The following is a 25,178-nucleotide window of genomic DNA, read 5'->3' as shown; positions in this document are numbered from 1 at the left end:
AGACACATCATTACATTTTAACATTTGGAGCTCCAATGTATAGTGCTAAAATAACAATATGAATGATATCAAATGAAAGGAACACAAAACAGAAGGTACTGTAATTTAGGAGTAAAGTGTTTGAGACATTAGATTTCCACTGATTACCTTAGTAATAATGATTACAGAAGAGTGGTGGGTGAAAATCCATTTGTAACAATTTTGAGAACAAATGAAACGTGAAGATCTGGAAATGTGGAGTATTTACAAACATACTGAAGAACCTGATGTTGCAGAAAACTGAAAATTCAGGTTGAAGCTAGTGAGATGAGTAAGTAATATATTTTATTTTAATTTTAAGACATAACTATGTGTTGTGATGGAACTAAAGTAGAACAAGACAAATTAGTAATGATAGGAAAACTAAGATATAATTTCAGGAGCAAGGTGCTCAGATTACTGAAGGAACATGGAATCAAGTTCACAAAAGAAGAATATTTGATTAAGATGGGAGCATACATATTTCATTCACAGCACCTGAAGGGAGACAGTATACATGCAAGTAGTTGGGCAGATTTTTTGATTAATAGATAAGAAATATTCTTTTTATTGTTTCAATTGTTGAAGTAAAGTAAAACAGGATAATCAGATGTGACAATAAGGGAGGAGATTTAGTGAAAGTTTGGGGACAATGCAGACAGAAATAGTCAAATTGGGCAAATATAATTACTGACAAGTAAATTAGGACTGGTTTGGGGCCATAAATTAGAGGTGCTATCATCAATTTGTTGCTTTCCTGTAGACAAATTCTGCCATGGGGGTAAGCTGATATAAATATGAGTTAACCTTGTTAAGTTTATTCTAGGTAAGTGGCAAGGAGATAAAGTCACAAACATTGAAAATGTTGTGATTATGTTTACGCATGATGAAAGCTAAGTTAGAAAAGGATAGTATGAAGGATTGATGGTTTATAAATCCTTAACAAACTCAGGAGTAACAAATAACGTAAATGAATTATAAAGACAGAGTTACAAAACTGAGATTCTGGAAGTGATAGTTATAGACAATAATAGAATTTAGGAATGACTGTGGGAATGAGAACCTGGAGAAAGAGCTAAAAGGAAAGTAGTGAAGAACTGGAAATCACCATGTGACACTACTGAAGCATAGGAACTACTAACCAGTGTAGGGACACATGGTCAGTTACCTTCTAAATTCTTTAGTCAAGGAGCAAGAGTGAACAGATGTTCAGCAGATGATGTCAAATATGTCGATGAACAAAAATAAATCTGAAGAAATGCAAAGCAAAGGAGGAGTAGTTTATGAGGAAAGAAAAAGATTAGACTCCGCACAGAAAAGCAAGGTAAATACATGTTGGCCCTCAGGTCTAGAGGTTCCTGATCTACAAAAGAGACAACCATCATTTGAGAAGACTGGAGATGAAACATTGTTTCTAATGGATCTCTAGGGGTGAATTAGGGTGAGACAGTAAAGGAACTTGAGGGAAGGGAGACGATTTTGATTGATGTCAAAATATAAGTCAGAATAGTTTGAGAGGTTAGAAGATTAGGAAATGGTTGGAGGATGAGTCAGATTGGGGTTATAGTTATCTGGGGTAACCAATGCAAAGTTGTAACTGGTCACATTTAGTATTAAGCACCAGTGATAGTTCAGTTTCAGGAACATTCAGGAACATTCTTCTGAAGAAACAGAAGAATTCATCTGTTTGCTCTAGTTTCCCAGTTGACAGACATTTACCCTAGAAAACATTAATTTCACAGAGTTTCTGGTTTCCTTTGTCACTTCAATTGAAAATTTCCAGGGAGGAGAAAAATGATGACGGATATGGGATGCAGGTATACACAGAGGGAGAAGTGGTTTGTGCAACATGCATTATTTTGAAGTCTAGGTGGATTTGACAATGCAGAAGTAACTGAAACTGGAAGAAATGGAGAAATGGGAGAAACCAAGAAAATCAGAGCACTTTCAAAGAAGTGTTTGGTATTCAAATATGCATGTATGTACACATACATGACCACACACATAACAAAGCTTTCCCTTTTTCTTGAAAATGCACCTTGCTAATGTTAGAACAATTTTTATTATTAAAATGTTGGGCTATTCCTATACACAAATAAAATGAATTTGATTTAATGATATCAACACATCTTTTATATATTTCTCTCTTCTCATTCATTAATAATGGAAGATTCGTTTTTTTGTAGTCTTCTAAGTCTACAATATTAAAATTGTTTAGTATCATGCAATGAAAATGTTTGGAATTAGTTGACCAAGATCCAAGGAGACAGATATGCCAGCATATCAGCATATAACCTTGGAAAATGAAATTGGCAATGATAGAAACAGCCATATATTTATCATTACTGAATGTTCACTAAGATGAAGAGGAGGAGGAAGAGCAACAGGAGGAGGAGAAAACATAAACTAGTATTTGCAATCCTCTGTGTCTTCAGCACACAAGGATTTAGCCTGGGATTCTCACTTTGTAAATGACACCTCTAAAACACAAGTGTCTTCTTTTTGATCTCATCTTAGAAAATAGTTCCATATTATCATTCAGATACCACCTACTTGCTCCATTGAATTCTGACATTATATACTGAAATACACAAGTATGTAGAATAATTTTGAAATGCTGGGTTGACTTTGTAATAGTATAACAATTCTTACATTGTGTCATCACATTCATTTCAAGGGAACAATGTCCATTTGATCAAACTGGCTTCTTTTCAAAATTATTGATTTTCCTCCAGTGAAAGAAATATGTAGAAAAAATATGTAGAACATTTTAAAATCTAAAAGAAAACATTATATTTTAAAAGTATATTACTTTTATATGTTACTACCACTGAGTAATCTAATGGATGACATTTTATATCATTTTCTCATATTCAATCATTTTATATATAAACACAACCATCAATAGTTAAAAATCAAAATGAATATCCTTTAGTAATTCATTGTATTAGTTATTTTCTACCTCAAAAATTCCAAATGATAACTTGTTGAAACAATGGATATTCTACATACCATTTTAATACAATTAAGTTTTAAAAATAATAAGGATATACAGCATTCAGATGGCATTTCACGAAATCTGCTGATCCCCTTTTCCACCTATCTGTGGAGGTAGGAACAATGAAAATACCAGCCAAAACTTTTTCCAGGGAATTTAATTTATGCAAAGGAAGGAGGTTGAATGAGATCAATAATATTAAATGAGTTCAAGATCAAGTTTATGTAAAAGTCCTTTAGGAAAAGTCAAACACAACATCAAGTCCAAAAAACCAGATGCGGTATCTGAAAACAAGGTACAGAGACATAAGTTTGAAAATGGGAGATATGTAAGGACAAGAATCTGAACCAGGATGAATTATTTAAAAACAATAAGCAGTATAATCAGCAATAATGGTATTAGCCTGATGAACACAGTTCTGACAGGTTGGATTAAATGATAAGTTTACGCAAGTATGAATAGTTACAGAATTAACAGTAAATTCAAGCCCTTTTCTTCCAATGTTCACCATCTATAGGGAAAAGTCTATGGTTTGACTCTTCACTCTCCTCCAAAGTTCCATGTGTTAAAGGCAACTTGGTCTCCAGGATGGCAGTCTTGGAAGATGCTTTTCTCCTTTTGCTTCCTTGCCATGAGGTGAGTACTCCTGCCATGATTGACTGTTTCACCACAGGCCCAAAGCAACAGGTCAATCAATCATGGGTTGAAACCTCCCAAACTCTGAGCCAAAACAATATTTTTATCTTTATAAGTTAATTATATCAGGTAGTTTGTTATAGTAACTAAAAGTTGATGAATACAGCAAACAAACAAAATAATTTAAAATGTTATCCTGTAGGAGTATAGAATTGAGACTCATAAAAAATTTGACAAAGGTGGTAGAATTTATGTTTGAGTGTTGTACAGTAGGTAGTCTGCTCCTGTCTTTTCATATATAATTATATATTATTTAATTGGGTAAAATTCACATGGCACATAATTGGCCATCTTTAAAGGATATAATTTAATGGTACTTAGTAAATTCATATTATTCTAAATACCACCTCAGCTAGTTGCAAGTTATCTTCTTACATTTTTGTGTGATAAGAGCAGCTAAAATCTATCAGCAAAGTTTCAGTCACTAAAGTAATTTTATATAACTGCATGCTTGCACCATCTTTCCATTACCTCCCTTTCCTCACACCTGACAGTCATTTCTCTATTTCTATATATTTGACTTTTTATACCCTGCACATAAAGTAGATCAGACAATATTTGTCTTTGTGTCTATTTCATTTAACGTCCACCAGTTTGTTACAACTGTTGCAAATATCAAAATATCCTTATTTTTTAATGCTAAATAATATTCCATTGTCTATAAATAGTACATTTTTTATCCATTCATCCATCAAAGGATACTTTCCCTATCTTGGCTATTGTAAATAATACTCAATGAATGTGGAAGCAGTAATATCTCTACATGTTACTGATTTTATTTCCTTTGCATATGTATGTACCAGAGGACTTTTCAATTATGTGGTAGTGCTATTTTTAAATTTTGGAGATGCCTCATATTCTTTTATCACAATAGCTGTAGCAATTTCCATTCCCAATAGCATTACACAAGGGTTTTTTTCTCTATACCCTTGTTGACATTTGTTGTCTCTTGTCTTTGTGAAAATATCCATTCTAATGATTGTAAGGTGATATTTCATTGTGGTTTTGATTTACATTTTTGTGTTGATTAATGATGTTGAGCACCTTTTTATGTACCAGTTAGCCAGAGTATATCTTCTTTGTGAAAACTTCTGTTCAAGTCTTTTGCCCAATCTTTTTTTTAAATACACATTTTTAGTTTTTGATGGGCCTTTATTTATATGGTGCTGAGGATCAATCTCAGTACCCTACACATGCCAGGTAAACCTTATATCACTGAGCCACAATCCCAGTCCCCTTGTCCAGTTTTTAATTGGATCAGTTTTTGCTTTTGAAATGTAAGAATTCCTTTTTTAATCTTGAATTTAACCTCTTGTTAGATACATGATTCACATTTATTTTCTCTCAATCTGTAGACTTCATTTTTCTTTTCTTGAATGTTTCTTTGCTGCACAAAATCTTTGTAGTTTACTATCTCATGTTTATGAATTGGAAGAATTAATATTATTAAAATATTCAATACTATTCAAAACAATATACAGAATCAATACAACCTTTATAGAAATTCTGATGGCATTTTTTCACAGAAGTAGAAATAGAAATTCTCAATTTCCTATGAAATCACAAAAGACCTGATGAGCCAACGTAATCTCAGGAAGAAAAGGGTGAAGGCATCACATTTCCTGAATACAAATAATATACAAAGTTATAAGATTAAAAACAATATGGAACTGGCATGAAAATAGACATATAGATCAAGACATAAACCCAAGCATGTATGGTCAAATAATTTACGACAAGGAAACTAAGTCATAATGAGGGAGGGATAGTTTGTTCAATAAATGGTATTGGGAAAACTGAATGAAAAGAAAAAAACTGAACTCTTATCTTTTACCACACACAGAAATCTGTTCCACATGAATTATAGACCTAATGTGAGACTTAAAACAATATAATTTCTAGAAGAAATTCTAGGAGGAAGCTCATCGACATTAGTTTTAACAACGATTTTTTGGATGTCATGCCAGAAGCTCATGGAACAAAAGCAAAAATAGACAAGTAGAAAAACATAAATATAAGAAGTCTTTTAATGAGGGAAAGAGATACTTTGAAAGATTGTCATAGAATGACAACAGTATGGAGGAAAAATGATATTTAAGGATGAAATGAAGATACAGCTAGATGTGTTGAAAACAAGAATAATGATCTGAAATTGGATGGGAATGCTGAAAGAGTAGATACTTGCAGAGTTTAAGGACAATTAAAGTTTCAAGAAGAAAGGACTGGCCATTCATGAGATCGAATTTTGCATAAAAAGGGAAGATGATAATGAAGTCATCAGTCCCTACTAACCTCTCTCAGCAAACAGGGGCCTCTGTGTGTATGACTGGGGGACCCAGCGCTCTAAGGGCTCTGATTCCTCCTCGGTGGGAATGCCTGAGGCTGTGCTGAAGAATGGCATCTGTATCCAGTGGGGGCCAGTAAGGGATATTTGGAAATGGGACCCTGACTGCAGCTGAAGCTTTATAATCACGAGGCTAGTGTGCACCATCAGCAGGAATATTCCAACTGAATGCTAGGGAAGCATCTAGGGCAAAGTGGTTGAGAAAAGTCATATGATCTCAGTCCACACTCTCAGGGAAGGACTGTATTCTTCTATCAGTTTGGATGCTATACTTCAGGATTCCTCTAACTCTGTTCTACAGGTTTGTTATAGTAATCACCATTCAACATGAAGATATTTATAAAAATACTTTTCGAGAACTTCTTGTTGTTTTCTTCTATAGCCAAAGATGATGACCTATATATTTTCTTGTAAATCTTCTTCACAGTTAGACACAAATTCATGGGTGAACTTTTAGTCCTAAGAGGCTTCCAATGGTCTTTACTTGGGCAAATTATTCAACTTTCTCTTGACTGCAATAACAACCACAGGCCTAGGTTAATCTGCTCTAAAAGAAAAGCAATAGCAAAAGCTTCCAGAAAGTCCACTTCTGCTAGTGAGGAAATAGAAAGGAGAACTCTCAGAGGGATTTTTCTTTTAAGTATAGACACTCTTTGCTCAACTGTGGAAGAAAGTCTATGAAAAACACAGAATGCAACTACAGAAATGTTCTCATCAGTTGATCAATTTATTTGAAATGTTTATGAGGGACCCTATATATTTTTTTTGTAATAGTAAATCCTGGGGTCAAAATGAGAAACTATAGTTTACTTTCTCAAACTTGCATAGAAATGGAAAATAAAGAACCCAAACACAAGTCAGCAACTTTAATTTTAGTCCCAGGGAATGCATCACTATTGGCATCCTGACCAGGAGCTGCACCTGCTTTCCCTATAGAAAGCTGATTTGGTCTGAACCAGTAATCAAGGAAGATGGGCAGTAGTTCAGTCAAACAGATTATGACAGGTGTCTAGAATATGAAGTCAGTGTAGGGCTCAAGGCTGAGCTTGGTCACATTTAATCATTGCTTTATTTTATTCATGATGAACAACATCATCAGCAAAACTAGGAAAGGAAATGTTTTACCAGGGAAGTCAATGATACTATAAAAGCACAAACATGCGTGATATGACTGGGAATTTGAACAACAATTCTAGTGATAAGTGGGCCAATAGAAGCTGTACCCTATGAATAATTATAGTCACACACACAAAAGGAGACAGACCAGAGAAAGGCCCATTAAAGTACAACAGAGATGCCTCAAAGGTCCCTGAAGCACACAAAAACATAGCAAGAGCATAAATATCAACCCACTAAAATATTAAGTATTTAAATGACACTACTCTTGCTTTAGTCATAAGAAAATGCTCAAGAAGTCTGAGATCTCCTCTAGCAAAGCAGAGAAGGCAGAAAGTGCACAGCAAGGGCAGGCAGTCCAGCTGTGATGGCTGCTGATACCCTGGTCACACAGGCTGCTTATGTTCACAAGGACTACTTTCTTGGCAAGGATAGAAAAAAATCTAGATTTTAATGTGAGCAAATATGAACAGGAATACAACATGGGGAGGCAAAGATATGTTTTCAAGAGAAAGATGGTTAAATGCATTTGGAGATATTAATAAAATAATAAAATAACTAATTTTTGAGATTGTCACAAGAAGGTGTTTTTGGATGGTAAAAGTCACTTTCAAGTGAATGTTCCTTACTGCCCTTATAACTGACCTTATCCTTTGCTTTATGTATAACATGTTCAGTTGTCCTCTCTTATCCTTGGGGAATATGTTGTAAGACACTTAGTGGATTCCTAAAAGTATGGCTAGTATGAAATCCTATAAATACTATTTTTCTTACACATATGGTAAAGTTGAATTTATGAATTAGCTATAGTAAGAGATTAACAATAACTAATGATAAGAAAAATTATAACAATGCTCTGTAACAAATTTAACAGCAGCATCACTACTCTTATGCTTTGTGGACATTAGTAAATGAAATAAGGGTTACTTAAACACAAGCCCTGTGATATTGCAACAGTCAGCCTGATAATCAAGATGGCTAAGTTGCTAAAGGGCAGGTAATGTTTACAAAGTGGTATTCTGGACAAAAGATGATTAATGCCCTAGGTGGGACCAAGAGGGATGGTTCAAAATTTCACTGTGCTATTCAGAACAGCATGCAATTTATAACTTAAGCATTGTTAATTTCTGGAAATTTCTATTTAATATTTTTGAACCACGGTTGATTACAGGCACCTAAAACTATGGAAAGTAAAATATGAAACATGAAAACACAGGTAAGGGACAGCTACTCTACTTTATTGGGATTCATTCTGAATTTAAAATGTATGAGGTTTTGAGTCTAGGTAGAGTAGGCTTTGCATGGGAATAAGGTGCAAGCAAATCGAGCAATATCTGATGCTAGGAAATTCCTCAGTGATTACAGAGCAATAACTTTGCTACTAATGTCTAGCACAACATAATTTTGGAAGTCCCACTTCTATCATTTGCTCTCCATATTCTTCAGTTAATTCTTCTACATGGGCCCCCATATGGCCTGAGAAACCAAGTAAAAAACAGGGATCAAAGAAATAATACTGTGCATTTTGTCTGGTTGCTTTGGAAGATTAAGGAATGGAATTTGGCAAGGAGGCCAAGTTCTAGATCACTCACTCCTATTTCAATGAAAATTTTTTGTTTTGTTTGTCCTCTTTTATCTATTGGGATCTCTACGAAATTTCATTCAAAGAAAATATCTAACTATAAAAAAAGGTCTAAAAATCATTTGGAAACTTTGGATAAAATCTACCATTTACGTACACTAGAAATGATTACTTCTGTTTCCTAGGAAACTCTCTCAGAAATTATTGAATTAACTTGATGAAAACATAATGTTTAAGAATGAAGAAAAAGTATATCTGAGATTCAGCTAATTAGGGATCACATATGAATGGAAAAAAAGAAGAATCAATCTATTAGCTTCCCATCTCAGTCTGGATTCTACTATGAGAAGTACAGCATAGTAGAGCTTCCATGTCTAACAGAATACTCAGTCAGCAGAATAACCCTGAGGCCTAATTGAGTGTATAACTCCAAGTGCCTCTAAACTTTGCCACGGCCCTTGGGAACCCACCCTGAGGGCTCCTTTGAAGAGCATTTTGTCAGGATGCAACCAGTAGTAAACTCTATGTTTTTTCAATAACACAGAGATATCTACTCAAGGATTCTTGGTATTTTTATATTACATCAAAATGTCACTGGCTACATCAATGTATATGTAAATAATACAGCTTTCAGTATTAGTTTTCCTTGAAATATAATAGAATGAGTTTTCTGATTCTCACCAAAGCACCACTGTAAGTCATTACGCTGCCAGGATATAGGAACTCAAAAATACTGTGACGATGTATTAGCAAAATATTCCAGCTTTGGAAGTCACATTCTGTCTCTTTAACAAATATCATGTGATTCCTCCCCAAAGTGACACTTGTCCTTGGCACAATGTCAGGGATTACATTGATCTTCCACCTGCTTCGACTGTGCTGACTCATATGCCCTTTCTGAAGATATATTTGGTTCACTTTTCTAATATCAAACTTATCCACCCATTGTTCTTAACAAACAAAAGAGAAGGTGACAGTTCCCTGGTCTCTGGTGCTGTGAAGCGTTTTAGGAAACACCTTTGCCAAGCCCTCCCTTGAACTGTCACGTATCTCCCTTTCTCCAGGATGCCACAGCTCACTGCAGCATCTTACTCCAGCTTCCAACTTAATGTGGAGTCTCTGACCCTGTCCCTAAAAAAGTAGGCTTTTAAGAAGTAATTGATATTTCTCATTCCTTTTTGAATGATGCTTCTTAAAGGAACAGTATGCATTCAAATCAGTTCTTAAAATGCGCATTGTGAAAAATTCATTCACATATAGTCTAAGCATGAATAAAGGTCAGGTCATGTTTCGAGTGTTGCTATCCTTTTTATAATAGAATATTGAAAGAGAAAATTGCTATTTTTCCAAAAGAGAAATAGAGGCTTCAAAATGCTTACTACCAAAGAAAAGAATTATTTTATAGAAATATAGAAAAAGTGTTAATTTTTCAATAATTCACCCAATATACTTTATTGTAAAGTAATGGTCTTACCTGAATTTATGGAGATCAATATTTTTCTTTGTTGTGGTCACTTCTTTGGCAATCTCAACATTCTGGAGAACAGTCTAGAGGCAGAAATAATAAAAGAAAAAGAGAAAATCCTATGAGCATTCCAAATAGAAGAAATGAAATTTATTCACTTCACCATGAGGCAGACATGCATTACATTTACACTTACTTGCATCAAGCTGAATTTTCCCACATCTCCTTGTCAATTTCTAGGAATAGCTTAAATCCCTATGAATCATCAAGAGCAGAAATAAGATAATATTTTCCAAATAGCTAATGTCATGGATTAATTTCTTTTGAACACACTGTAGGAAATTGGCTTTCAGGGAAATACAAGAGAATATTTGGCAATTTGCCCAAAATTTCATTTGCCAATAGTTGGCACTTGGATCTAAACTGCCAATACTGAGGCCTTTAGAATGAGGCTCCAAGTTTAAATTAGCAATAATATTTAAAAGCTTTTAATGTGCAGAATAGTCTACTGATTTGAAGCCAAGTTGTGATGACTTTTTTATGAGACTTAGCTATTAACTCAGTTCTATGTTGGGAGAGAGAGTGGACCCTTTCAGAGGTAATGAAGTTCAAGGCCTGAGCAGCAGATTGCTCATTCTAGGGAATAGGATGATGTTTCTGACTTTGTCACTTAATTTTTAATGATCCCATTTATGTTACATGTCCTTTCATGGACTTAATTTTAGTGTTGGAAAAACTCTAATACTTTCATAAAATGTTAGCTAGATGACATATCTGTCTTTAATAGAACAGTGGTTAGCAGAAATTCCAGTGCTATGGGGTTGGATGCACAGAAGTCACTTTTGCAACTTACTTGAAAACTATACAAAATGTTCGGGAGATGATTCTGAGCTTAAATCTGATTCAGATTCACAGATTCCTATGCAAATACATTTTTTAAAAGATCCCCAGAAAAATCTGAAGCATAGCCCAGTTGAGAACCCTAATAGGAGGAACAGCACATTCTAAGGTGTGGTAGAAATGATTCTGGGATAACTGCTGAGGATCCTATACCCTGGTCTAGTCCTTGATTATGGACTGCGTTTGTGACGATGATGAACTTCCCTTCTGTGATGAGGTTCCATTAGATGACAAAGGTGAGGGGATTTTGCAACTGTAATATCCCAAAATACGAATTTTCAGTTAACCAATTTTAAAGAAGATTATCCTGGGTGAACTTACTGGATCAAATGGGAGTTCTTACATTGGGTAAGAGAATCAGATTGGGACAGATTCTCCTGCTGGCTTGGAAGAAGTAAGCACCAAGTGCTGGGACAAGGCTACATGCCTATGTTTTCTACAAGGTGGCTGCTAGGATCTCAGAGCAACCCTGGACTGGCACATCACGAGAAAGGAGAGACTTCAGTCCTTCAAATACAGAGAACTAGATTCTGTTGACAAACAAGTTCAGGAAAAGACCTTGGGATCCAGATAAGAACAAAAACCTACGTTGCAGTCTTGTGAGATCCTGAGCAAGGAATCCAGTTGTGTTTGCTCTTCTGATCCATGGAGACTATGAGATAACAAATGAGTGCTGTTTTAACTACTAACGTTGCAGCTTCTTATGTGGAAGTAGATAATCAATGTACAAGTTTTAGGACTCACTCTCTTATTTATGTGTCCCCCATCTCTTAGCACATCCATATATGAAGGCATGCACCATGAGTGTGATTCTGTATTTTTTTTAATTTACAAGTTGAGGAATTCAGAATTATATAATATGTGAAAATATAAATTACAGTTATCATTATCATAACTTCTAATATGTTTTTTGTCCTTTTCCATACTTATTTTTACATGAACTAATATCTTTAATTGCATCCCTTTTTCTTCATTTATATTTTCTATATGATTATGGGTTTTATTTCTGAAATAGTAAACATACACCAAACTTCTTTGATAAAAAAATAAATAAAAACAAACTGTGTCCATGCATCTCAGACCAAGGTTGAAATGTAAATGTTGTTCCCTAAAAAATAGCATGTTACTCTAAGGCATGTTCACATGTGGTTTCTATGGGTACACAGGAATATAGATATCAAAACTGGGTTATAAGATGGCCAAAGTGAGCATTCTCACATATCCAGATAGAAAGAGTACCAAGTGTGGAAAGACCAACACAGAGGAAATCTCAGTGCCTGGATGTCTCAGCTTATGTCTTCTGTTCACATATTTCCCTGCCTCAATTCCATAATTATCCACTTATTTTCATTTAAGCAAGTAATGGGAGCTCTGCAAAGGCTTGAATTTAACTCTGAATAAAATGAGGAAACCCAATATAACTACAAACCAAAGTCACAGATAGTATAAAGAAATGTTCATTTTAGCTAAAGAAATATTTTTTTAAGAAAAACTAAGAAAGTAGATTTATTGATTTATAGAAAATAGAAGAAAGGACAAATTCAAAGTTTCTATCTAATCAGAATACATGAAGCCAAAAAGAAATCCCAGAGCTCACCACCATGTCCTTCCTCATGTCTGAGCTCCCTGAGGTTCAGCTGTCTTTATCTATGCTTTTCTGGGCCTATTATTATTATTATTACTTTATTTATTATTTTACTATATTTTATACTGGAGATTGAACAACTGGGAGCTCCACCACTAAGCTACATTACCAGCCCTTGTTATTTTATTTCATTTTTCTTTGGTACCAGGGATTGAATTCAGGGAAGTTAAGCCACTGAGCCACATCCCCAGCCTTTTTTTATATTATTATTTTTTATTTTGAGACAGGGTCTCACTACGTTGCTTCAGGCCTCACTAAGTTGCCGTGGTTGACTTGGAACTTGTGATCCTCCTGCCTCAGCTTCCTGAGTTGCTGGGTTATAGGTATATCCCACTGCACCCTGTCCTTGTTATTTTTAAATATAAGACAGGATCTTGCTAAATTGCTAAGACTGCCTGTCCAGGTATTTATATGTTTTTCTGTATATGCTATCCAGAATTTTAAGTTGTACGTAAGTAGGAGAAGGAGGTAGAATGATTTCTACTACAGTTTGCTCAGCACCAAAAGTTGGTTTCCATATGTGATCTAAATACTTAAATAGAAAAAGTAAATGTACAATTTAAGAGCATATATGTGATTTTTAAAATACATTGCTAATTTCAGTTATTTAAGGTGTGATATCAATACAGCATACATTCAGTACATCCATACTATCTGTGTGCCCTATAATTTTTTAGAAAATAAACTTTTATTCTTTTATTCACTGAAAACTTAAAATATAAATATCACTAAAAAAAAAAAAAATTCAGCCATAAGTGGCAAACACAAAAGTTAAGAGAAGAAAATAAAATCAATGATATTTAAAGTATTTTGGAATGCTTATCATGTGCGTAAAAATCTAAAAGAGTCACTTTGTTGGTGTATTATTTAATGAGGTTAGCCTTTATCAAAATACTACTTGTGATTTAAAATAGTGTTTCATCATAGACTTTATAAAACAAAATCACCACTCTTCAATTACAGAGGGAATTTTGATATATTTTCAAAACTAATTTTTTCTATGTTATTATGAACAATAAGAATTTCACAAATTTGGACTAGAAATAGAATGTCACTCTTTGAAAAACCATCATTAGTTTCAACATTATAAAAACAACAAGAAACAATCACAAGAACTACAATGCTTTCTTCCCTAAACTCACTTCAGCACTCTGGTGTAGTAAAAAAAAAAAAAAAAAGTGTATACATACACACACACATTCACACACACATATATACTTGTATATATTTTTATGTCCTACGATTATCAGTCTTTTTGTTACAAGATGAAATGTCTTGTAACTGGTGACAACCTCAAATTAAATTTCTCATTAATGACTATAAACATGTATAGCAGATTGTGATGTACACACGAGTCAGGATTTGTGAGAAGGGGAGGTTGTGTACTAAAAAAAACATTTCTTACTAAGGATGATTTATAAATATTATTCATGTTTCTTTAAGACATTTTCTTAAAAAGTATAACAATGATTTTATATTATTCATAAAATAGTAATGAGCTGTTCAGTGATATTTTATTGACTTTCTTTTATGTATTTTGTAAGGTATTTTGTCATGGCAATGAACTGATTTGTCAGAATCAACTTAGAATGACATTTAGATAGGGAGAAATCACATCTTTCAAAACCACTGAAGAGATTATAAGAGCAGTCATAAACACATGCCTTCACTTCATCCAGATCCCGTTCCCATTATAATGGTCCAGCTGCACATCACATACATCAGTGCTGGGCTTGGTCAGCATAGCAGCAGTGAAGGTATGACAATAATGCAATTGGGGCTCAAGAAGCTTTGCAAATATCCAAGACCTCTTTGAGCCTTTCCAGGGGTCATTTAAGAACCCTGTAATAAGTTACTCTGACAAAAGACCACCAGTTGACCCATGGGCATTTGAGTCCCCAATTAAGGCCACCAAAGATGCTTACCTGACTCACAGCCAACCACTGAGGCAAGCCAGAGTGAAGACAAGAATTTCTCACTGACCCACAGGCATGAGCAATAATAAAGTGACTGAAACTTGGGGGACCTTGTCATGCAGTGAACATTAAATGATGCAGACAGAACTAAAATAATTATGTATGCAATTATATAATTAAAAGACAAGTTCTTGAATCTCATACTTATCTAAGTCACTTATATTAAAATCCTTAAGCAATGATTATGTATTTATACATCCCCTTATTATGTTCAGAGAACATCATTTGCAGACTTCTACAGAGAATCAGTCTATGAAGGTTTGAATATCCTTCTGCCTTGTGCGTCTATCAGTGTCATGACAAAATATACTCGAACACAGTTAGGACAAAAACCAAAAGCCACAGTTGATGCCCTTCACTACAGCCATATTAATTCATTCCCTATTCGCTGAATTTAATGCAGCAATTTGGAAAAGAGTTTGGTAGTTCATCAAAATGTGAAATGAGGGTTTAAGAGGCATAAAGGTTTTCACCTGAGAACAATGCTGCACAAAAGGAGCTTGTTTCAGTCTTCAAAATAAAATATTAAATAGAGATTGATTCCCTAAAAATGCTGTATTTTGTAATACCATTTTTATAAGGTTAAAGTGCAAGCATAAGAACAATATGGATATGATGAGTATCATTTTATTAAGACATTAATCATTTTCAAAAAATCAAAAGAAGGGGTTTATAATTTTAAGCTACATAGGGTAGACTTTTCCTTGATTATTCCCTTTACATAAAATTAAATAACTCAAAAAATAATCATAACATGATCCTAGAAGATAAAAAATACATTGTTAAATTCGTAGGAATCAAAGATTTTAGGAATAACGTTACAGTGAGTCACCTGAAAAATTTTTTTTTTTCCTTCCAACATATCCCATCTGGGTCCTAAACAGTCCTGTAACACATGACTGCCACCAAGTGAAAGATAAAACAATAATAGCAAATTTACAAATGGATCAAACTAAAAACTGTTCTTGCCCTGGGGACCAAAAAAGGGTTGGTGCAGCAAAGATCTCATAGACAGATACACCCCATTCTATATGTGTGCCAGCACCATGGTTTCCTGCTCTTCATACAAATCAGTAATGACCTGGTCTCTGACAATGACATCAATGTGATCCTGAACCAGTCCCTGCCAACCAATAGCTACATTCATAAAAGCAATAGAATCAGTGAGGCCTGACAAATGACCCATTTCCTATTGCACACCTGAAACTGCAGTGGTCTGATCTACCACTATAATCGGAGGTGTCCCCGCCTGGCACTTGGAACAGTAGTATTCTGGTCTGCAGAATTAGAACCACCAGGGTTTAGCCAATATACTATGCACTGCCAAATCTATGGAGCAGCAGTAACACAATCTGCTGTTCTAGCAGCTTTAATAGGGTATCTATTCAGAAATAAGGACAGCAGCAGATCCAGTCTGCTGCAAGGACAGGGTGGGTGAGACAAATTGACCTGCTAAAGCTTCAGGTGCAGCACCCCCATGCAGGCAACTGAGGCAGTGGCAGACTCAATTCACTACCGTGTTAGTGACCAGGATCACCCTATCCTGAAACTCTCAACCAAAAGCTGCCAGTAGCCCAGGCAGCATGTACAGGGCTCTAAGTGCTCTGAAGAGAGTCCAGTTGAGCAAGGAGAATCAAAAAAACATAATAAGTTTTCAGGGCCCTGGAAATGAAATTATCATTGACTCCACAACTCACAAATATGGACCAGGTATTATATACTAAAGTTGAGTAGGAGGATTACATGATGAAAAGGAAGATATAAGTAGCATGAACACTCCCCTAACATAATACATAAAATGTCTACCATATAAATTAAAATAACTCATCATGCCAATAATCCTTATAAAATGGAATTCAAATTAGCAAAGACAAGCAATTGACACTGCACAGATTGATCAAATGGTAAAATAATGAAATGTATTTTAAAAGTTTCAACATTTATAAATTCTCTTGAAAACAATTTACAAATGAAAATGTTAACAAAAAAAGAAGGTATAAAATAGAACTAACTGGAAATTATGCAATTTAAAATAGAACTAAAACTGAAAATGAAAAGCAGATGAGCTTAATATTAGATAGGAAATAAGAGAATATAATGAGTAAACTTTAAGACAGAGGAATAGAACTTAATCTGAACATCATAAATAAAATAGACTGACAAAAAACAAGTCACAGACTTATAGGACAAAAACAAAAGAACTAAATTGGGTATCATTTTAAGTTCCATATGGGGAGGAAAGAGTATGAAACTGAAAAGGAAATTAAAGAAATAATGTTTGAATACTTCCTATAATTGGAAAAAGACATTAGCTTACCAAATTCAATAAGTTTTAGCAAACCAAAGAGGATGTCAAAAGAAATCCACATAAAAATTTACTAAAATTAAAATTTTCAAACAAAAGACAAAAAAATTTTCAGAAGAGCATGAGAGAGGGAGCATTATCTCCAGAGTAACTTACAATCAAATAACATGGGATTTCTCATCTGATACCATGGAAGCCAGACAAGAAGCACACATTTTAAATGACACAAAGAAAAAGGGAGTCACATGCCAAATCTATATCTGCAGAGGTTCCCCTTCAGAGTTGAAGGAGAAATAATAACAATTTCAAGTTAAGAAAAACTAAGGGGAAAAAAATGAGAAAAATACGAGGAAAACTAGAATAATTTATTGATAGTTGAATGACTATTAAAGAAAGGCTACAGCAGGTTCTGCAAACAGAAGGGAACTAGAAAGAGAAAAAAATGCATGTATGTGTGCATGTGTATATATATAAACTTAAATTTATATATATATATGATACACAAACATATATACATGTATATACACACATATAAATTTAAATAGGTAAATGAAATATAAATTAAATTTAAACAGGTAAATGACAATAGGATTTTAATACTTTACTAGAAGTGATAATATCAGTAGTTATATTAAAATAAATATAAACATTGTAGTACTAGAATAACCACTAACAAACACTAAAAAGCAACATATTTAAAGATTACAAATAAAATGGAATTCTCAAAAGTTAAGAACGAAGGCAAGACTAAAATAAACACAAAAGTGGAAAATAGGAAGAAAACAATGAAACAAAAAATGTCAGACTTGAGTGCTAACTTATCAAAAGTCACTTTCAATGTAAATTATCGGAAAATGCCAATGCAGAGACAGATGCTAGCAGAATGGACTTAAAATGCAACCCAAAGTCATCTCAAATATAAACAGGGTCTTGCTGAGTTTCTTAGGGCCTCACTAAGTTGCTGAGACTGGCTTTGAACTTGTAATCTTCTTGACTCAGCCTCCTGAGATGCTGGGATTACCTAGCCTGGCCTGGTTGCATTACCTAGCCTGGCCTGGTTGAAATTAATGCTGACAGAAAGATATAATGTAAATAATTAAAGGGCAGGAGCAGTTATATTATCAGACGAAGTAGACTTCAGAGCAAAAAAATATATTATATATATAAACAATATATATAATATATATAGTACATATAACTTTATATAATAATAAGTGGATTGATTGGCAAAGAATATATAGCAATCCTAAAGTGTTTATGCTTCAAACAACAATGCAAATGCCAATAGAGTTAATAGGAGAAATAAACTAAAGTTTTAGCTCAGGACGTAAGCACCTCACTCTCAACAATTAATATCAGATAAAATTTTGCAAAGATACAGAATTGAATAACATCGTCAATCAAAAATATCTAGTAGACTTTCAATTACACATCACCAAAATCAGAGTACATAATAATACACATGTATTGCAAATATCTGTGGAACAAATATTAAGGTAGCCCATATCTTGGATCATTAAAGAAACAGTAACAAGTTTAAAATAACTGAAATGATAGAGGAGATGTTTCCCAGCCACAGTAGAATTCCATGTAATAAACAAGAGGGAAATCTTCAAAATACAGAAATTAAACAAAGCCATGGTGCCAAGAAGAAGTGTCAAGGGAAATTTTAGAAAAACTTTAAAACTGAATGAAAAGGAAAACACAAATCAAAATATACTGATGTATCCAAAATAGCCCTGAGAGAGAAAATTCAGCACTAAATGCTTATGTTAGAAAAAATTAAACATCCCAAATCAAAACCTATGTTCCCACCCCAAGAAACTGGAAAAATCAACATAAATTTAGAGCAAGCAAAAGTAAGCAAAAGAGATGAACATATAGATATCAATGAATCTGAAAAGTCATAACTCTATTGAGAAAAATCAAAGACCAAATACTCAATAATTGAAAAACATTTAGGTTGACTAACAAATATACAAAAATAAGAGTACACACATCAAAATTTTATAGTACAAAATAAAAAATACCATGGCAGGTCCTGCAGTCACTAAAGGGGCATATAAAAATACTATGAAAAACTATTTATACATTTAACAAATTTTAATAAGTGGAATAACTTTTTAAAACCCTAAGGCACCAAATTTAGCTAAGTAGATAAATCAACTGGTTCAGCAACCATTAAATGCTTTGTTTGCAATTTAAAATTAAAAATTAATTTCTAGCCCTATATGGTTTTTTCTTCAGAGTTTTGCCAAATTTTTTTAAATTACCATAAATTTTATATAACCATCTTGAAAAATTGCAATAAATCCTTTTTAAACTTATTTTATGAAGTTATTACCTTAATGCCCACACCAGACAAAAACAACACATAAAGACACAGAGAAGACTAAAAAGCAATCATTCTTATATATTTAAAGGGAATAAAACCCCTCAAATATAAATTAAGTAAATAAATCTAATAATCTATAAAAACAATTACATGAGTCACTGGTCCCAGCATGACCAATCTGGTATACAAGAGTAAATCAATATTAAGTGAAATTAACCAAATTATATTGTTCTATTGTGTGTATGTACACATATGTAACAACAAATCCCACTATTAGGTATAATTATGATGCAGCAATAAAAATAAAGCAAAGTAAACAAAATAAACAACAATATAAAGAAAACTAAATTAAAAAAGAAAAAATTCTACATTTTCTGCATATTAACAAGCTAAAGAAGAAAAATCACATGATCATATCAATACATGCAGAAAATTATTTGACAAAATTTAATACTTATTCAAGATAAAATCATTTAACAACTAGGAATAGAGAGGAACTTAGAAAATATCCCAAATCTGAAATAAATTAAAATATATATATATTTAGCTTACCTCACACAATATTGAACAAGAATACTTTCCCCGCAATATCAAGAAGGCAATAAACTCTACTCTCAGTGCCCTAATTTGACACAGTAGTTTTAACTTCTAGCCAGTGCAATAAGGGAAAGAGAAGAAAAAAGACATGTAAGGATTGGAAAGGAAGAAAAAAAACTAGTTGTTCATGTCACTTAATTTTCTACATAGGAAATCTCAAATTTACCAAAAACTCTCCTATAACAAAAAACTTCATGTAGTAAACTCACAGGACACAGGCTTAAACATACAAAAATAAATCACATTCATATATAATAACATCAAACAAACAGAAACCAAAATAATGATGTAGTATTATTTAATATAACCCAAAGAAAAAGAAATGTTTGAATAGGAACAGAACAAACACAAGCAGGACCTGCATAATTAGAATTATAAAATGCTAATGAAATAATTTAAAGAGGTCCTAAATAAGTGGAGGTTGGTAGATTCATGATAGTAAACATGTCAACTCTCTCCAAATTAATCTATAGGTATAATGAAATGCCAAACTCTTAGCAAGCTATTTTGCAGCCATAACTAAGTTCGTTAAAAGTTTATTTGTAAAATGGTTGCCCTATAATGGCAAGATTAGGAAGTAAAGAAATTCTTCTTTAGTTGATGGTATGCTACGTAGCTCTAGTAATCAAGACAGTTTGGTACTGACAGAGAAATGAATACAGGTGGAAGAACCCAGAAAGAAAACTGTATAAATGTAGTAAATTCTTGGGTAAAAAATCTAAAGTCATTCAAGAGGAAAGAATAGCTTTTTCAACAAATGTTCTATTCATTGGGCATCCATAATCCGACATCTAGGAAAACAATGATTAGATTTAACTCTAAAAGCATGATCCACAAGGTAAAAAACCTAATGAACTAGATCTAATCAAAATAACGGACTTTTCCTCTGTCAAAAGCTCTATTAAAAGAATGACAAAACAAATTACATACTTTGAGAAAATATTTGCAAATCAATATCCTAAAATTTACTTGTATCTATAATACGTAAAGAATTCTCAAGACTCAACATTGTGAAAAAAAACCTAATAATAAAATTATAAAATGACCCAAATACACAAACAGATATTTCACTGAAGAGAATATACAAATGGTAAATAAACAAATGGAAATATTTTCAAAATTGTTAGCTCTTACAGTACTGTTACTTAAAATCTCAGCGTGATGCTACTGCACACCTGTTAGAATGGCCAGGGAAAAAAGTAAAATAAATGCCGGTAAGGATTTAGATAAACTGGATACTCATATTGCTGACATGCAAAATTGATACAACCACTCTGAAAAATGGTCTGGCAGTTTCTTTTAAAACTAAAAATAATCTTTCAATATGACCTAGCAGTTGCACTCCTGGGCATTCATCCCACAGAAAGGAAAACTTATTTTCAGTCAGAAAATTGTGCATGAATGTTTATAGCAGCTTTATTTTTGATACTCAAAACTGCAAACAACCAAAGTTCCCTTCAAAGGGTGAATGATTAAACAAACTGTGATACATACATACTATGGAATAGTACCAAGAATAAAAAGGAACAAACGATTGATAAACAGAGCAACTTGGAAAAAACTCAAAAGAATTAAGCTGAGTGAAAATGTTAATCTTAAAGCACACACACAATATGATTTAATTTACATGATATTCATGGAGTGAGGCAATTATAGAAAGGGAGATCAGGTTAGTAGTTGCAAGATGGCAGGGTTGCAGTGGAAAGATGGGTGCAACCAAAAATGGATAGAAAGATGGGAACTCGGATACAGCACAGTTAAAAATTGTGGTTTTGGTGAAAACAACAGAAATATATCCATGTGATAAAATGGCACATATACATAGACAAATATGTGCATGTATAACTGAATAAGTGTTGTGGATTATACCAATGTCAATCTCTTGGGTTTTCTATCAATATAGTTACAAAGATATTGAATTTGGTGAAACTGACTGAAGAGTACATAGGATTTCCTTGTAAATTTCTTTACATCTTTCTGGAAATACATAGCTATTTTGAAATTTTAATTAATGAAGAAAGAAAAATGAACAGAAGCTTCAGTTATTGTTACTACTTGAAGGGAAATAGAATATGATATGTTATAGTTTGTATCTTAATTGTCCCCAAATGCCCACATGTTGAAGACTTGTTCCCCAGTGGCATCATTGAGAGGTGGTGGCATCTGTAAGAGGTGGGACCTTGTAAGAGATATCCTACTCATTGGGATGTGCCTTGAAGGGGACAGTGGGATCCTGGCTCTTTCCCTTCTCTTTTTCTGCACCTGCCATGATGTAAACAGGCTTCCTCTGGCACAGGATCCTCATGACCTGCTGTGACAGGCCAATTAAAGCAACAGGGCCAACAATCCCAGACTGATTTCTCCAAAACCATGAGCCAAAATAAATTTTATCTCTTCCTATCTCAGGTAATTGTTATTGTAATAGAAAGCTAATGCAGTTTACAAGAGTGGCAAAATGTTATGTATAGGATTACTTTTAGTTTTTCAGTTGTTACACTGAGTAAGCAGACTCACAGACACTTATGTGTGAACCTATAAACCATTAATATACTATATAATAAATACATATATATGTACATATGCATATATGTATATATATGCGCACATGGATGCTATTTAAGCTTTTGTCTATGTCAGATTTTATAGTGAAATAATTAAAACACAAGCCAAATATGTGCTTTATACTGTGTGTCTGTATTTGCATTTCCTCAAATTGGGATGCAAATGTTCTGTCCTTTACTATTAGAGAAAGGACTAAGTTGTCTTTTAAAATGCAGCAATTTTCCTGGACATGGGGGCGCACACCTGTAATCTCAGAAGCTCAGGAGGCTAAGGCAAGAAGATCACAAGATCAAAGCCAGCCTCAGTAATTTAGTGAGGTCCTAAGTAACTTAGTGAGACCCTGTCTAAAAAAAAAAAAAAATAATAATTAAAAAGGGCTTGGCATGTGACTCAGTGGCTAAGCCCTCCTAAATTCAATCCCTGGTAGCATAAAATAAAATAAAATAAAATAATAAAATAAAATACAGCAACCTAAAGGATGAAATGAATTGACTTTTTAACTAAATCTATAATTTTGTGTTCTTATCTATATTTAATTTTATATTCACAATGTAAAAAATGTCTTTTGCTTGTGTGAATTACTAATATAATTAATAGGTGGGGATTTTATATATTACATACAAATATTATATATATATAATATATATATATTTAAAAATCTAGTCCTTTCTAAAAAGGTTTTCAATTTGAGAAACTGAGAAATATTAACCATTCTAGGAAAGAGATTGATAAATGTTTTAACTTTTCTAAATTTTATGATTATTGTTTTAAAATGTATTCATTTGTGGTACCTAAAATCCTAACTACTTTTAAATGTTTTGATTTTATAGAACTAAACTATCATATCAGTGAAGTACCAAAGAAGTATTTAAGAAAAAATAAGTGTTTACATTTCAATACGTAGAAGAAATAAAGAACAAAAATTAGCCCCAGCATATCAAATTATAACTTAAATAATCTGTTCTTTTATTAAGCACTCCACTTTTTTATATTTATTCTAAAGTGTTTTTTGAATTACTGGGTTAAACCATAATTGATATGAAAATAATTAATGGCTTTTTTCAATCCTTTAAACTAAAATAATAACTGAAATATCAGGACTGTTACATATGCTCACTATTCAACAAATGCTGTGATTTGAAAAAAATTGATATCAAAGTTCTATGTACACAAGATTGGATATCTGACTGGCATATAGAAAAAGTTCAGAATCAAACTTTTATTACTGAATTTCAAAGATATTTTATTTAAAATAACTGAATGACTTCAAATTACAATGTGTCTTTCACTTCAACTAACAGCATTTATTGCTTATATGACAAATATACATATGGCCACACATGTTGGTAGTTTTGGAATTCCTGCTACAATCTTAAAATCATAGCTGTAAGCGACTGAAGAAGGAACAGAAAAATGGCACAGAGATAATGGAAGCAATTTCCAAGCAGATAATATGCAAAGCATGGTGGATGAGTGTCCCTGACTGGGGATGAAAACTATCCTGTAAGTTTATGGTTTCCCATTGTTAAATTAAGCAATACTAAGTCAAAGTGAGCCATTTCCAGAATTAAAATCTAACTGGTACAAGGTCTCAACCTTATATCTTGGTACAAGGTAACTCAATAATGAACCTCAGTAGAGAGAGCACAGAAAGTCTTTGGATGCATTTTTATAAACACCATTTCCTGGTCCTTGTTTGAATAATCACCCCTGCAGAATTGTTTTCTGTTCTTCAGCACATCAATTTGCCAAAGCCTCAGTCCTGTCATTGACCACACTATCATATAGAAAGCTATTGTTCCCATGTAGACAGTTTGCTAGCATGAGGCAAATGGGATTCCTTGGCTGGGGACAAAAACTAATCTTTAAGTTAAATCAGCTCTACTTAATTAAATTGAGCAATATTAAGCCAATTATACTGGTCTCGTAAACAAAGCTATACGTGTGAAGCTCTCCATTGAAGCAGAACATAACCCTGGTCATTGCTAAACATTATAAACAACTGACAATGAAGTTCAAGACATTTTTAAAAATGAGAAAAATATTATTTCTCCTGGTGGGAGGAGAGAAGAATAGAGTCTATGGGTGAGAAATTCTCTATTTTCTTAATTAATAATACATATGAGATTTACTAAAGGCAAATTTTAAAATCTGTATATAAGAGACGACTCATTATCTGCCCAGAATTTTAAAGTAATATTCAGAAGAATGAACTTTTCCCCTAATGTTGTATAGCCATATATTTAATTTAGCTAAGAAACAAAGTATGAAGAAGTTAGCCATACATTTAATAGTTGAAGATTATATTTTTTTCCAGTTTCTAAGTCATTGACCTAAGAGATACACACTTTGAAGAGCTATTTCTACTTATACATTTACCACATTTGAACGCCTACTAAGAACTTAGTACTGCTCTAAAGACTGTAAATGCAGGACAGAAAGAAAACAGACAACAAACAAATTTAAAAATGAAATGCATATCAAAGTATGCAATATGTTATATTCACTAAAGAAAACTGCAATCAAAAATTTCCTGGTAAATTAAAATGGGTCCATTTGTGGTTTGCTTTAAATCCTATTGACCCTTCAATGTCTCTTGATTTCAGAGACCTTAACTATGTCTCAGTGAGGATGTATGA

The 25,178-nt window shown here is 33.2% G+C and overlaps 1 protein-coding gene across 5 annotated transcripts in view; it reads right to left on the bottom strand.

Moving 5' to 3' along the window:
• SNTG1 (syntrophin gamma 1) overlaps positions 1 to 25,178 on the bottom strand; it is a gene marked incomplete at its 3' end in the record, with an annotated part of 879,325 nt that overhangs the window by 598,376 nt on the left and 255,771 nt on the right. For all 5 annotated transcript variants that reach the window (XM_079136674.1, XM_079136675.1, XM_079136673.1 and 2 more), the window contains one exon: positions 10,229 to 10,302. The remainder of the gene's footprint in view (positions 1 to 10,228; positions 10,303 to 25,178) is intronic.

Source organism: Sciurus vulgaris, assembly GCF_902686455.1.
Source record: "Sciurus vulgaris genome assembly, chromosome: 1".
In the NCBI taxonomy this organism is placed as follows: Eukaryota; Metazoa; Chordata; class Mammalia; order Rodentia; family Sciuridae; genus Sciurus; species Sciurus vulgaris.
Note: the sequence above shows the minus strand (reverse complement) of the source record. Positions and strands in the feature narration are given on the sequence as shown.